General features: G+C 41.1%; 1 long non-coding RNA gene across 5 annotated transcripts in view; it reads left to right on the top strand.

Moving 5' to 3' along the window:
* Positions 1-13,520, top strand: part of LOC106837181 (uncharacterized) — a 154,375-nt gene that overhangs the window by 117,054 nt on the left and 23,801 nt on the right. For 3 of the 5 annotated variants that reach the window (XR_011497727.1, XR_011497729.1, XR_011497728.1), the window contains 2 exons: positions 470-3,129; positions 3,482-8,285. The exons of 1 other annotated variant lie outside the window; for it this stretch is intronic. This is a non-coding gene — a long non-coding RNA (uncharacterized lncRNA). The remainder of the gene's footprint in view (positions 1-469; positions 3,130-3,481; positions 8,286-13,520) is intronic. One more of the 5 variants, XR_011497730.1, reaches the window with a different exon arrangement.

The following is a 13,520-nucleotide window of genomic DNA, read 5'->3' as shown; positions in this document are numbered from 1 at the left end:
ACAAAAAGTTTAGCTGTGTGCTAATCACTGAAATTGTGGAGGCCTTTTCTCTTCACGTCGACTATATCCTGTGAAGAAAAGATTTGCATCATCTCTAACACCGCCCTGCAGTCCAGAAGGAATTTCATTTTTCAGTTGTGGTCCTCGCTCCTCCACTTTCTCCCCCAACCCTGAAAAAATAGCCTAAGTTTCTATCAGGGCAAGCAAAGGGGGCCATGAGTTTGTGTCCGGAAACAGTGAAGGAATTTCTGAGCGCTTTATAAGCTCGGCACATGTGGAAACAATCTAATTTTCCATTGGATGGCCCAAAAACGTATTCAAATTATGTAGTTTTGAAATGCTAAACTTTAGAACTTGTTTCTTAATAGGAAGTGTTTTGGGATCGTTTCCCTTCAGTGAATTTGAATAACAAATTGTTTGCAATAATCATAAGTAATCTTAATTCTCGGTTTATTCCCGTTCCCTGAAGGTCAGTGCAAGTCTGGCGATGTGTGTTACTGCTCCCTGCCCACCGGGGAGGACACGCCTGGAGGGAATCGGAGGAAATCAGAACAAGCTCAGATCCCTCACTCCTTTAGGCTCCTATTTTGGCACTTGGCTACGAATCTGAAATCATCCTTCGCTAGCCGCAATCTGATTTCTATGCAAGACTTTTCTTAAAGAATATGACAGTGTTTGAGTTCATGTGGCCTTTTAAATGAAGTAAAGTAAAGGTAAAGAAACGGTGAACGTAGAATTGCATATCTGTAAGAACTCCTGAGAACCAACACTTCAAAATCTGGTTGAACTCATTAAAATATGCAAATTTCTTAAAGTCAGTGAAATGCGAAGTCATATTTCAGCGATGCGCCAAAGAAGATCCCCATTCCTGGCCTGGGGTAAACTTTTCCCGTGTGTCTGCGGTAATGAGACGGAGGTGCGGAAGAGATGTAAATGTTGTCGCCTGGAGTTACTATTAGGACAATAATCTGCATTTCAGTACTCTCACATGCGTAGCTTCTTTTGATCTTTGTAGCAGTTTTACAAAGTTAACCATTGTTGTCTCCATTTTACACATTAGGAAGCTTAGGTATATAGAGAATAACAGAAATAGTACATGGAAGACAGCATGATCTAATGGAAAGAGAACGGATTCAAAACGCCAGCTCCCCGTCTTAGTGCCATGATACGCTGTGGCGGTCGTGTCTAGCTTCAAGTCTTGTTTCATCGACTGTAAAATGGGATAATTCCATGGACCTCAAAAGAGCCAGGGGACCCAAAGGCAGTAAGGTATGTGGAATGCCTCATCCTGTCTCAGCTTAGCTTTTCCTGGAAGATATGGATCTTGACTCTAGGAGACTCCAGACCCAGTGCCTCATGGGGACTATGCTCGGTTGAGATCTCTTTTCTGCCATTCATGACATCGGGACACACTTTCCTGGGCCCTGTTGCTGAGGCCACAGGGAGCCCCTGACGAGAGAGGAGCAGTAACCTCTGCCCAGATAAAATTGGTGCCTTCCTGATGCTTTCCTGCATCCGGATTTAACCATCGTTCTCCCCAAGTGGTAAAGATCACAAATATATGTGTATAGTAAGAATTACATGGTCCTGCTGCTTATATTTTATGTGATTTCCTTTTAGGTACTTTGTGGGTTCGTGTGTTCACCAGCTGTAAGAAACTGCTCATCCACATGCAGGATTCTTATTCCCCACAACATGTGTTAACTGATCCTGCTGTGTGCATGGGGAGGGCTGTTTGTGATATGCAGGGTATTTATGATATATGGCATCGCCTGTCTCTAACGTCTGCAAATGAAGAAGATGATGGCACTGGTCAAGTTCACTCCAAAAATGGAGAAGTGGAGGAGCAGAGAGGAAAATTATTTGTGCAGCATTACACAGAAGGTCCACGACGAGGCCAGAAGGGGAACCCACGTTACTGACCTCTCGTCCGGTTCCCTGTCCCCGAGAGAGCACGGACGATGCTGCAGCTCCTGGGCGTGCAGTCGCATCCTCATTCTTCTGCACACTCACAAGTGCATTTTCCAGGGACACCACTGCAGGAGCCTCCCCCACCGCCTTGCAACTTATATTTAGCTCTGAAGACAAGGGTTAGCTTGACCTAGACGGCAGTCAAAGGGGAGGCCAGGCTGCTGTGGCCTGGAAAGAGGGAGGAAGAGCTAAAAGCAGTGGCTCTGTAGAAACTGCAGGAAAATCTCTGACCTTGAGGTCCCCTGAGAGAAGAAGTTCTAACCCCAATGATGACAGAGTTGAATTAAAATATGAATGCTTCCAAATAACTGTTGCCAGGAAGCGGATGACATGCTAAATTACTCTGCAGACTGACTACTTAATTCAGTGATTTCCTGAGTCAGGAGTTGCCAGAAGAGCCATTTTGTCCTTTTTGGCAGAAAAGCCGCGGGACTGCTGTCTCCAGTCCTCTTTCCTGTGCTTCCTGCGTAGGAAGGCCTGTTTCCTGCAGAGAGGTGCCTGATTAGACAGCGCTATTTTAGTAGGCTGGGGACAAGGGAGCGAGTGAGGTCTTTGGTTTGCTATTGAGCTGTGGACAGTGTGGAGGCCACATGCAGCACAGAAATACACATCCTTTCAGAAAACGTGGAACAGTGAATCAGAAGCAAATTAGACCCAGAAAATGTCCAAACGGTCATGTTGCAACATTATCGTCTGTTTGGTTTTAAATGTTTTGAGATGCCTGGTTTATTTTTTGTGTAAAGAACTCTGTTGCGGTCTTAATGCAGTTCTTCGGAACTGAATTTTAAGCAACGGGATTAATGTTTACCCAGTGGTTATGATGCCGCTGAGGGCTCTGATGCTGGTGAGGGATGACTTCCTGGCAGCAGATGAGAGCGTTAGGTCTTGACCTGAGCCGGAGTGGGGATTTTACAGAACCTGACTGATGAGCTGTTTGTATCCTGGCTTAGCACTACTCCTATTCCTTTGACAGTTCCTCCACCTTGTCTCTAAAAGAAATAAAGTGGCTGAATAAGATGCATATAATTCAGCAACCTAAATAAGCACAAAGGTCAGAACATTCAGGCAAAATGAAGAAAAGGGTAGGAAGCAAACTGGAAGACGAAAGAATTTGTTCCCGAAACAGAGTGGGTGAAGATTTGTTTCTTCTAATACTCGGTGGGTGTTGATTCTGCATGACGTTTTCTTACTGTGTGTGTGCCTTGACCACTCAGTAGTTGTAAGCTTCTCATGGGCAAGACCTCCAACCTGGGCTTCTTGGAGCTCCGTGTCTCCTTCAGAGCCTTACCTGCTGTCTGGGCCCCTTACGTGTGGGCTGGTGTTGATGGTGATGCTTGCATCTCTTCTCATCCATAGGCTCTACTTTGGACCACCCAACGTTGCAACCTCATTAAACACATTAGCAATTATTTCAGGAGTTGTTATTTTGGATCAGAGAGCATCACAAGTTAGTTGCCTTTAAACAAATTTGGGGTCACTTTGTTCAATAGTTTCTGATTTCTGTTTTTAGGTTTTCGCTCCATCAGGGTGCTGGTCAGAGAGGTCCCTTCACCAAGAGCGTTCTTGTGAAAGAGAAATGTCCATTGACCGCAGTGGCGCAGGAGGGCTTCTGTCCTGGCGGAGGCAGGGACCAGTGCCTCTGGGAGCTGACTCACTCATTTTGTAGTTTTGTGTTTTGCCACAAGAAGGATTTGGCGCTTGAAGCTCTATAGCTTATTCTCATATTTTGTAGTTCTTTAATTCTAAAGAAAAGAACATAGAATAAATACTGGATAGATGGTTTTAAAGTTTCCACTCTTGGCTTCTTGGGCGTTGTTTCCCAGTATGAGGAGTACACAGGCCTGAAGGATCTCGGATGTACCATCAGCCAGTTTGGAGACTTTTCATCGCCTCTGCAAATGACGGTCAAGAAACAAAAGGGAAAATCTGAAACTTTCTCTCTGGCTTTTTTCTAATAGCACTGGTGAAACGTTTAAGGGGAGTGAAGTCAAAGATATTAACTAAAATGAGATTTTGGTAATATTTTTATTAAGAAGTTATTCTACCCCGTTGATGTAGGTAATGAATAACTAATTCTAGTATACATCAATGATCGATAATTAATCTAGTGTATATCCAAACAAAGGAGAAAAAAATCTCTAAACAAAATCATTAGCTCAGCTTGTCAATATGGGATAAATATAAATTTTATCCAGTCTTAATTTGCATTTTGAGTTTCATTCTTATTTGCATCTCATATTCACCAGAGGACCAATTTGAAACAGAGGACACATCTCATCTGGAAGAATAAATGGGGAAAACAGAATAAAACCCTTTGAAAACAGAAAATAGTTGTGAGAGGTGGGGGGGGGATCTTTCTACGTATTAAAAAATAGCATATTCTAAAGCTATAAGATTGAAATCAGTGTGGTGCTCACAGAAATATAGACTGCCCAGTAAATCAAAGTAGTCTAGAAATGCATCATCTAGTACATATGAAGATGACATCACAAATCAGTTTGAAAAGGTAGTATGCAATAAATGATGTCAAGACAATTGGTTAATTATTTGAATAAAAATTCCACTAGATTCTCATTGCATCCCACACACCGAAATGGATCAAATGGATCAAGTAGTTGTATACACTAAAATGAAAGCAGTAAGCAACTAAAATAAATTATAGGTTCTTATTTATTTGCTCTTGTTATGTAAATAAGCTTTCTTAGGGAAAAAAGAAACCTCAAAGGGAAGATTGCTATATTTGATGACGTAAATAAAGAACCTTTAGAATCTTAGTATGTCTATAAAAAATATAAATTGATTTTAATAGCAAAAAGTTGTTGAATAATATTGGTAGCATAGAGAACAGACTAAGAGTTACCATTATATAAAAGGCTCTTATAAATCAAGAAAAATATGAAAATACCAAAACATTGAGTAAAGATATTGAGCAGTTGATGAAAGAAAATGTGCAAATGGCTAATAAATGTCACAAATTGAGTCTCTAAAAATCAAAGAAATGAAATCAATGTGATATCATTTTTCTCCCATCAAATTATTGGAAATTTCAAAATTATAATGCTCTGTGTCATGAGGCACTCTGTTCACTACTGATAGGGAGTAAATAGATATTGCTTTCTGGAGGACAATTTGGAATATAGTTTTTAAAAGCCTTAAAAATTTACCCTTTGACCCAGGAATTCTACTTGTAAGAATTTACCCAAAGGAAATAATAAGAGGTGTGCACAACGATTTATGTGCAAGTATATTCGTGTACCATCGTGTCTTATGATATAATATTGGGGAAACCCACAAAGTTCAAGAAGAGAGAAATAATTAAATAAAATTTGATAGATCTGTACCATGGCCGATTATGCAATCTTTAGAAGTTGTGTTTCTAAGAATAATGACAAAATGAAATGCTAATAAGATATTCTTAAATTTAAAAACAAGCAAGATACAGAACAATGTGATCTGAGTATTGGGGGATGTGGAGGGCACAGGGAAACAGAAAAAAAATATCTGTGTGTATAAATTAAGAAAAACAAAAATAACAACAGGAGGGAAAGAAACCAAAAGTTAACCATAGTTTTTATTTTTTCCCCCCATGTTGGGGGGTAATGGATTTTTAAATATTTTTTTCCTACCCTTTTCTGAATATTTTATATTGTCATTTTTTTTTTTTTTTAAGGAAGACTAGCCCTGGCCTAACATCTGCCGCCAATCCTCCTCTTTTTTGTATATCGTTATTTTTATAGGCAGAAATAAGTCTCACAATAAATGCTTGTCTTTTTTTCTTTTAAGAGCATATGGAAACAAATTTTGGGGTGCTGTAGGCGGTGAGCTTTCTCGGAGCTGTGTCTTGCTATCCTGTGACAAACAGGGCTTATCTGTTCTTTCCAGTCAGGACACCAAGAGAATGACCGCAAAGTTGGCCGAGTCCTTTCTCTACAAGTGCCTCTCAACTGTACATCGAACTTGGCAATTTATAAGGTCAATAAAAGGGTTGGTTAAAAGATGAACCACATGAGAAATGAAGCATAGCCAGTGACTGTAGGGTGGCTCACCCGTGTTGAGTCTTTCTCTGTGGACCCAGTCCCCTGTCACTCTGTCTGGCGAGTATCCCCTCACAGTGTGGGGTGATGAGGTTAACTACGTGGACTCTGGCACTCACACCTTCTGAGCGTGCCTACCATGGGTAGGTCCATTTCCATGATAGTCAAGGACAGAAGTCTCTTGACAGAGAGCTTATCTGACAGAAAGAGTTGCCTGGCACAGCCAGCTTGGCTGGTGTCCTGAGTGTGCATTAATTATTGATCAGAGAGGTCTTTCATTCCAGCTCCATTATGTCCACTATTCCCGTGGAGTTGAAGGTGAGAAGATGGCAAGTAAACCATTGAAAGTTCTCTTTTAGAAGACTCTGGACACTGCTTTGTTGCGTGGCTAACAGTGTGGAACAAAAAAAGGAGAGAGGCTCTTTTTGCCTGGAATGGGATTAAACATAACCCTTGGTTCACATACACATCATTGGTCTATGCAAGGCACTCATTTTGTTTTTTCTCTTTGGCTATTTTTTATAATGCAGTAATCACCCATGAACCTACTACCCCATCACTTTCATCTAGCCATTGGTCCTGCACAATTCCGCTTTTCACTTCTCCTCTCCTGAAGTAACCGCATCCTGGACCCTGTATTTGTTATTCTCTACTTATCCTCTTTTATATTATTTCTGCTAATCTCTATGTTATCCTTAACAGTACAGGTTTTAATTTTGTTTTTTTGCTTTCTATAAAAGGGTATCATCCTTAGGTAATCTTTCAGATTCATCCGTATTGTTGCGTGTTGCTGCAGCTCATTTTCCTTTGTGTGATATTCCCTTGTGTGACCGACTATATCACAGGTCGTTCCTCTGCTCTCTCACTGGTGGGCATTTGGGCTTTTCCCAGATTTTCATTACTGTGAACATATCAGGAGATAGACATGTTCAGAGTTTCTCTTGAGTATCTACCTAGCAGTGGAATTGCTGGCTCACAGAGTGTGAGAGTGTTGAGTTTTAGGAGCTAATGCCAAAATGTTCTCCAAATTCTTCTACCAACTTGTACCCCCACCAGCAATATTTGAGAAATGCCTGGTGGATATATATCTTCTTCAATATGAAGTATTATCAGACTCTTTATTTGTTGCCAATCGATGGGTGTAATATGATACTTCCTTGTGTCATCGATTTATAGTGCCCTGATCACTGAGGCTGAACATCCATTTATGTGTTTGTTGGCCATATGTGATTCCTCTTCCATGAAATGATTGATCATGCCTTTTGCCTATTTTTCTATTGGTTTGTTTGTGCTTTTCTTATTGACTTATTAACCTTCTTTATATATTCTTGATACTAATCCTTTGTTGGTTGTGTATGTTTCAAATATTTTCTTGAGGTTTTAATTTGTCTTTTCATTCTATTTGTGCTGTCTCTTGATAAATTTCTTTGTTTACTTTTTTTTTTTTGAGGAAGTTTAGCTCTGAGCTAACATCTGCCACCAATCTTCCTCTTTTTGCTGAGGAAGATTGACCCTGGGCTAACATCTGTGCCCATCTTCCTCTATTTTATATGTGAGATGCCTGCTACAGCGTGGGTTAATAGGCAGTGTGTAGGTCTGCATCCAGGATGCGAACTGGTGAATCCTAGGGCACCAAAGTGGAGTGTGTGAACTTAACCACTACACCACCAGGCTGGCCCTGATAAATTTCTTAATTTCTATTCCTTAATTTTAATGAGGTCAAATTTATTCCTTTTTTGGCTTTTAGAAATTAGCATGTTGTGTGTTTTATGTAAGATAACCTTTCCTACTTGAAAGTCGAAAAACTATTGACTTATATTTCACACTGAGAGTTGTAAAGTTTTGTTTTTGACATTTAGAGAGGTGTTTTCTTCCACTTCAAAGCAAATTGAGGCTAGCCGTGGTCCCTTAAGATCCAGTGGAAGTGAGAACGGTGTCTGTTGAATCAGACAGTAAGAGCAGGAAGAGCAGCAGAGCCTGACAAACCCAAGGGACTCAGGAGAGGTGGTGATGTGCCCTGTGATAGTCGGGTCCCAGGGCCCTGAGTAACTCACCAGTTTTCCAACCAGACTTGATTATGTACCCCTGGGGCTCCCAAAATAGCCAAGTGACAAAGGGCTCAAGTCTTTTCATCAGAGAGGAGAAAGTACAAGTGATTGGATCCTGTTATTACCCAAGACCGTCGAGGAAAACTGAACTACGCTAATGTCAGAGATGCCTGTCTGTTTCTCCAAGTTCAAGCATTCAAGGCCAGTTTTGCGATACAGGGCATTTCAAAAGGTACGTCTCTCCTACACATTTCCCTCTGTTGCGAATATTCTCCACTATGCATTGTTGTAATAAGAAGAGTTTTTATAGACATCTGCAGAAAAATGAGAATGAGAATCAGAATGAGAATTTTCTGGCTATTTCTCGGAAGTCTCTCTTTCCTTACTCACTTTTCCCTCTAAGGCATGTCCCTTTTCTTCCTACACCTGTTCTTTTTTCCATTTCTTCCTCTGCTTCCAGGAAGGCACTGGGGGCAGCAGGTGGAGTTGGAACCCCTTCTGTCTTAGTGAGGCAGGGCCCGTGGCTCTAGGCACTGCTCTCTTGTCGGCCTCCTGAGACATTGTCTTGCACATACTGCTGAGGATTCAAGTTGTGACAAGTGTCTGTGAGTGGGTGCTGGGCTTCCTGCTACCATATTTGTTTCTGTTACACTTCGGACAACAGTTGTGGACACTAGCACCTGGAAATATAAAGAATAACGATTAGCATACAATTTAATATCCCCAGAGTTTAAAATAGCATTTGTCTGCACTAACAGCTTCCTGTCAAATGAAAGACTGCTTATGACATCCTTATAAAGGCAAAAGCCCTCCTTCACCATCGGCCTTCCCAAGCCGGCCTCTGAATCGGCAGCATGCCTTCAATCTTCGCCACATGTAGCAGTGATTGTTGCTGGCCACTAGAAATTCATGTGCTTTGGGGAAAATTTGGTTCTAAAAACTAAGGATTCTTTGAACTATTCTTTAACTATGTAAAAAGGTCCTCTGATTTGGTTATGAAATATGGTATTGATATATAGCAAAAAGACAGTACAAAAATTTAAAGGCAGTAAGTCAGTCCTCAAGCAGTTATCAGGTGCTATCTAATGACAAAATGAGGTTACTATCCCATTTCTGTAAGATTTGGAGTTAACTATAAAGTTACCAAAACCAAGGCTGAAATAAAGGCAATTTCTCCAGCAAAGATTTGGCCCTTGGGTTGGAGCATTTCACAAAAGAAGAAACAGATTCAGCCCAGACACAGTGAAGACGTTTCAACATCCATAGTGGGTCAGAGAAAGGCATGCCCACACGAGAACAAATACTACTTTAGACCTAGGTGATTGGCAAGTTTTAGAGTCTGATATTATCAAGTATTGGAAATGATGAAACCAACAGGGTCTCCAGGCTGTTGGTAGGAACGTGCATTGATACAACTGCTTTGGGAAAAAGTTTGATGTTATCTCCTAAAGGTGAACATCACAAACCCTTTACCCCAGCAGTTCTGCTCCTGAGTGAATACCCAAGAGAAACTTACATATCAATAACAGGAGACATGCATTTAAAAATGCATAATGGCACTCATTGTCCATCACAGCAAAAAACCGGGAAATAGCCCAAATGCCCATCAACAAGACTGTAGGCTAATGAATATTCACTTGATGGATATGGTACATCATTCAAAAATAGTGAACTACAGAAACGTGAAGTAGCATAGATATATCAAGTTAAAAACAACTAACTAAAAATATTTACTTTGTAAGGAGTGCCATCGATGTAATAGTGCTACTTTAAAAGGCGTGGAGGGATGCGTGAACGCGGGACTCAAGGTAATATTCACCTCAGATCAGTTGAGCCTGTGGAGTTAGGATGGAGGTTGGTGTCAAGGTTCTGGCTTTTGTTTTGGGAAGTACACCTGTGGGTGCTTCTTACATTTGACAAGAGATTTTCACATATTGAGGCATATGGGGTAACGATTCGAGTTTAAAACTGATTCGGCTTGAACTAGGAAGCCTGACTTATGAGCCTATCAAACGTACATTGTACATCTGCTTATCCACTAAAGTAAGGAATCTCTCTTGAGATAAAGAATGCATTCTTCCCCTCCTAGCGCTATTGGTAACGCCCGGGTTAGTCCCTTTCCTGACATCAAGGTCCTGTTGACCTGCTAATTTGCAAATGAATACCCATTTGAAAATGTATCCTGAGTGTGTTTAATGTGTCTTCTTTGTTGTAAAAAGATATAGGGCTGTGCTGAAACTCCTGCTTCTCTGGAATGCCTTCTAAGGCCTTCCCAGGTTAGAATCCTCACTTTGGCTCTTAATAAACTCACCCCAATTCTGATTTATAGGTTGGTTATGGATTATTTGCATCAACAAATTTCTTCAAAATAACTAACTAAAAAACTAATAAAAGCAGACTATGCGTTACTGGTGATAAGTGTGATTGTGGTTGATTCCATTCTGTCCGTCTGAGGTCTCTTGTCGAAAAAGAAAAACTTCTTACTTCGGAAGTAAACTATACAAGACTTTTGTAAAGAATAGAAAGTAGGAGAAAGCACAGGGTGGTGACAAGTTTGAGTCTGACACCGTCCCTTACCAGCTGGATGGTCTTGAGCAGGTTACCTAACGGCTCAGCTCGGTACTTCAGTTTTCTTATGTGTAAAATGGAGAATATCTTAGTGCTTTCCCGATAGTGTCCTGACTAGAATTTATTAGGATCCCACTTACAAAACATAATGAATTTAGCTTAGCGTTAAGCCTGGGACAGGTTATATATTCAAAAAGTACTGGCTGGTAATATTATTAATAGATGTAGCCATAGTTGCGTATTTCTTGGGCTGTTCATGTTAAAATGAAGCTTTGTTTCGACTGTCCTAGTTCACAGGTCTTTCCCAGCTCTGCTGGTCACTGTGTGCTGTTTTCACTTTTCAATCGTAGGTTAGGCTTGAGCCCTCACCCCACATCAACTTTGGAGAAGAAAGACTCTCCCCTGTTTGAACAGCACATCTCTTCCTTTGGCTTCCTGCTACCATTGGCAAGGCCCTGTGGGCATGGAATTAGCCAAGAGGTCTTTCACTGTAGGAGGTGCTGGCAGATGCCTGCAATTTCTTATTTAGGCAACTTGAGCAATGGTAGAAATGAGAAGGTGGGAAGGATGGTACGGCTTTTGACAGTGTAACTGTGGAAAATGAAAGTCTGCTGGCTGATGTGATTTCTTTCTATGGGTATAATAGTTTTTCAGAAAAATCTGAAAGTATATTCTATTCTTTCTGATAACAGTTAAACTATAGATTAAACAACAATTTACTGATAATAGGGTTACATAATCATAGCAATATGATTATATAAAATTACAAACACGATTTCTGTACTGAAATTCTAACTTGGACAAAATGGGATACTAATTACATTTTTTAATAGTTTGAGGTTCCCAAATGAGAAGAAAAAATCATATGGCAAAAATGAAAAGGAATAAAAACTAAATATATTTTTAAACAAATCACTGTTTTGGTAGTTGCTGGAATTTTATTGTCACCTTAAAAGAAAATCCTGCGCTAAGCTACATGATAACAGTTTGCTCTTCTTGAAAAAGGTGACTAAAGGAACTTCTGCACTGCAGTAAAAAAATAAACCCTGTATCATGGCAATTTTTCCATTTATTTGTAAAAATCTCCAGTTGAGCTACTTCAAAAGAAATTTCAGGAGACCTCTGACCTTGGGTCTGTGCGATTTCAGTTGAAAATCGCTGTCAGTGACAGCTGAGGAATCGTGGAGCATGAGAGGGCCCTGAGGCTGGATGGGGATGGGAAAATGTCCTAGTTTTCAGAAAAGGGAAGAAGTTTCAATTCCTCAGACCACAAAGTGGAAAATTTGTTATTGATACTGACGAAACTTTGGAATAGGCTGTCATCATGAGCCGCTAGAAGGGGAAGAGGTGATCATTTCAGTCAGAGTGAGAGGAATAAGAATTCCCCTGACAGACCTCACTTCCTCTTGGTGGGGCCACTGAGCCGACAGATTAAGCAGCTTGTGCTCTCTTGATGACTCTGGGTGGGAGGGCAAATATGTTGGAACCCAAAATAGCTTGACAGGATGGAACAATGGGCCAAATCTAACAAGATAAAAAGTGAAAGGGAGATATGTAAAGGCTGCCCTTAGTTCCAGAAAATTAGGAACACAAACACAGGAGGGGTAGGCAAATTGCAAGGCCAACTCACAGGTTTAAGCAGGTTGTAACTTGCACACAGGCACCTGGCCAAGGGCGGGAGTCAAGGCTGGGTCCATCCAGGGCGGGTGCCTCTTCCTAATTTTCAAGGAGGCACCATAAAGCACAGCGTGGATGCTAGAAAAAATACAAGTGAGGTGTCTTGATTACTGCGCGCTCAGTGAGTTACTGCTATAGTGTGATGGCCAAGAGTTGGGGAAGGCATTCCTTGACACCATATCTACAACGTGGGGGGTCGATGTCCAAACTGGGCTGCACACACTGAGAGAGGAACGGAGGGCAGTGGTAAATCAGAGCACAATTAGAAAAGAGAGGTGAAAACTGAAAATTGTGATCTCTGAGGAAGAGTGAAAAGAAGAATGTTTCATTTGAGTAAGGAAAGACTTAGGGGACCGTGGTGGATTCCCCCCTCTAGCAAATTAAGCAAGAGCGTAGGACGTTGGAAAGCAGGACATCAAAGGCCAAAAGGAAATTATAGAATGGATTTTTAAAAAAATTTGGCATTTGAGATTTAAAAGAAAATAACACTTTTCATTATGAGGAAATTTTGGACCAAATTTTGTTCCCTTATTTTACCATTCAGTATTTTTTTTTTTAAAGATTTTATTATTTCCTTTTTCTCCCCAACACCCCCTGGTACATAGTTGTATATTCTTCGTTGTGGGTCCTTCTAGTTGTGGCATGTGGGACGCTGCCTCAGCGTGGTTTGATGAGCAGTGCCATGTCCGCGCCCAGGATTCGAACCAACGAAACACTGGGCCGCCTGCAGCGGAGCACGCGAACTTAACCACTTGGCCACGGGGCCAGCCCCTACCATTCAGCATTTTTAAGTTTTGAATTACATGTTGCCTGAAAGGCAGGGAACACCGTAATCTTTTTCATGCTTGGGGCTTCTAAAGTCTTAACCAAGACCATACAAGATATAGACCTTTCCATCAATTTGACTTGTCTAAAAGATAGACAATGCCGTGGTCCAGTTGAGCTCCTCGTTGCTAGGGTGGCTGAGGCTGAGAGCAGGCACTGCTTCCTGGGTGTGATGAAGAGGCCACGTGTGCGATGCATGCAGCATAGGGGTAGGTGGCTTTTAAGGTCTCTGCTCAGGCTGAGATTCTAGGATTCTGGAAAAAAGCAATTTTTCTCAAGGAAGAGGAGAACTGAGATCACTGGTGTGACTGATCTTTCCTAAAGAAATCCCCCAAAAAAGAGAGAAATGTAATACTTGTGATGCAAGAATCTGGGATGTGCTCACTGTTTCCTTCTT

Source organism: Equus asinus, chromosome 24 (assembly GCF_041296235.1).
Source record: "Equus asinus isolate D_3611 breed Donkey chromosome 24, EquAss-T2T_v2, whole genome shotgun sequence".
NCBI classification, from domain to species: Eukaryota; Metazoa; Chordata; class Mammalia; order Perissodactyla; family Equidae; genus Equus; species Equus asinus.
This window is presented reverse-complemented; position numbering and strand designations above follow the sequence as displayed.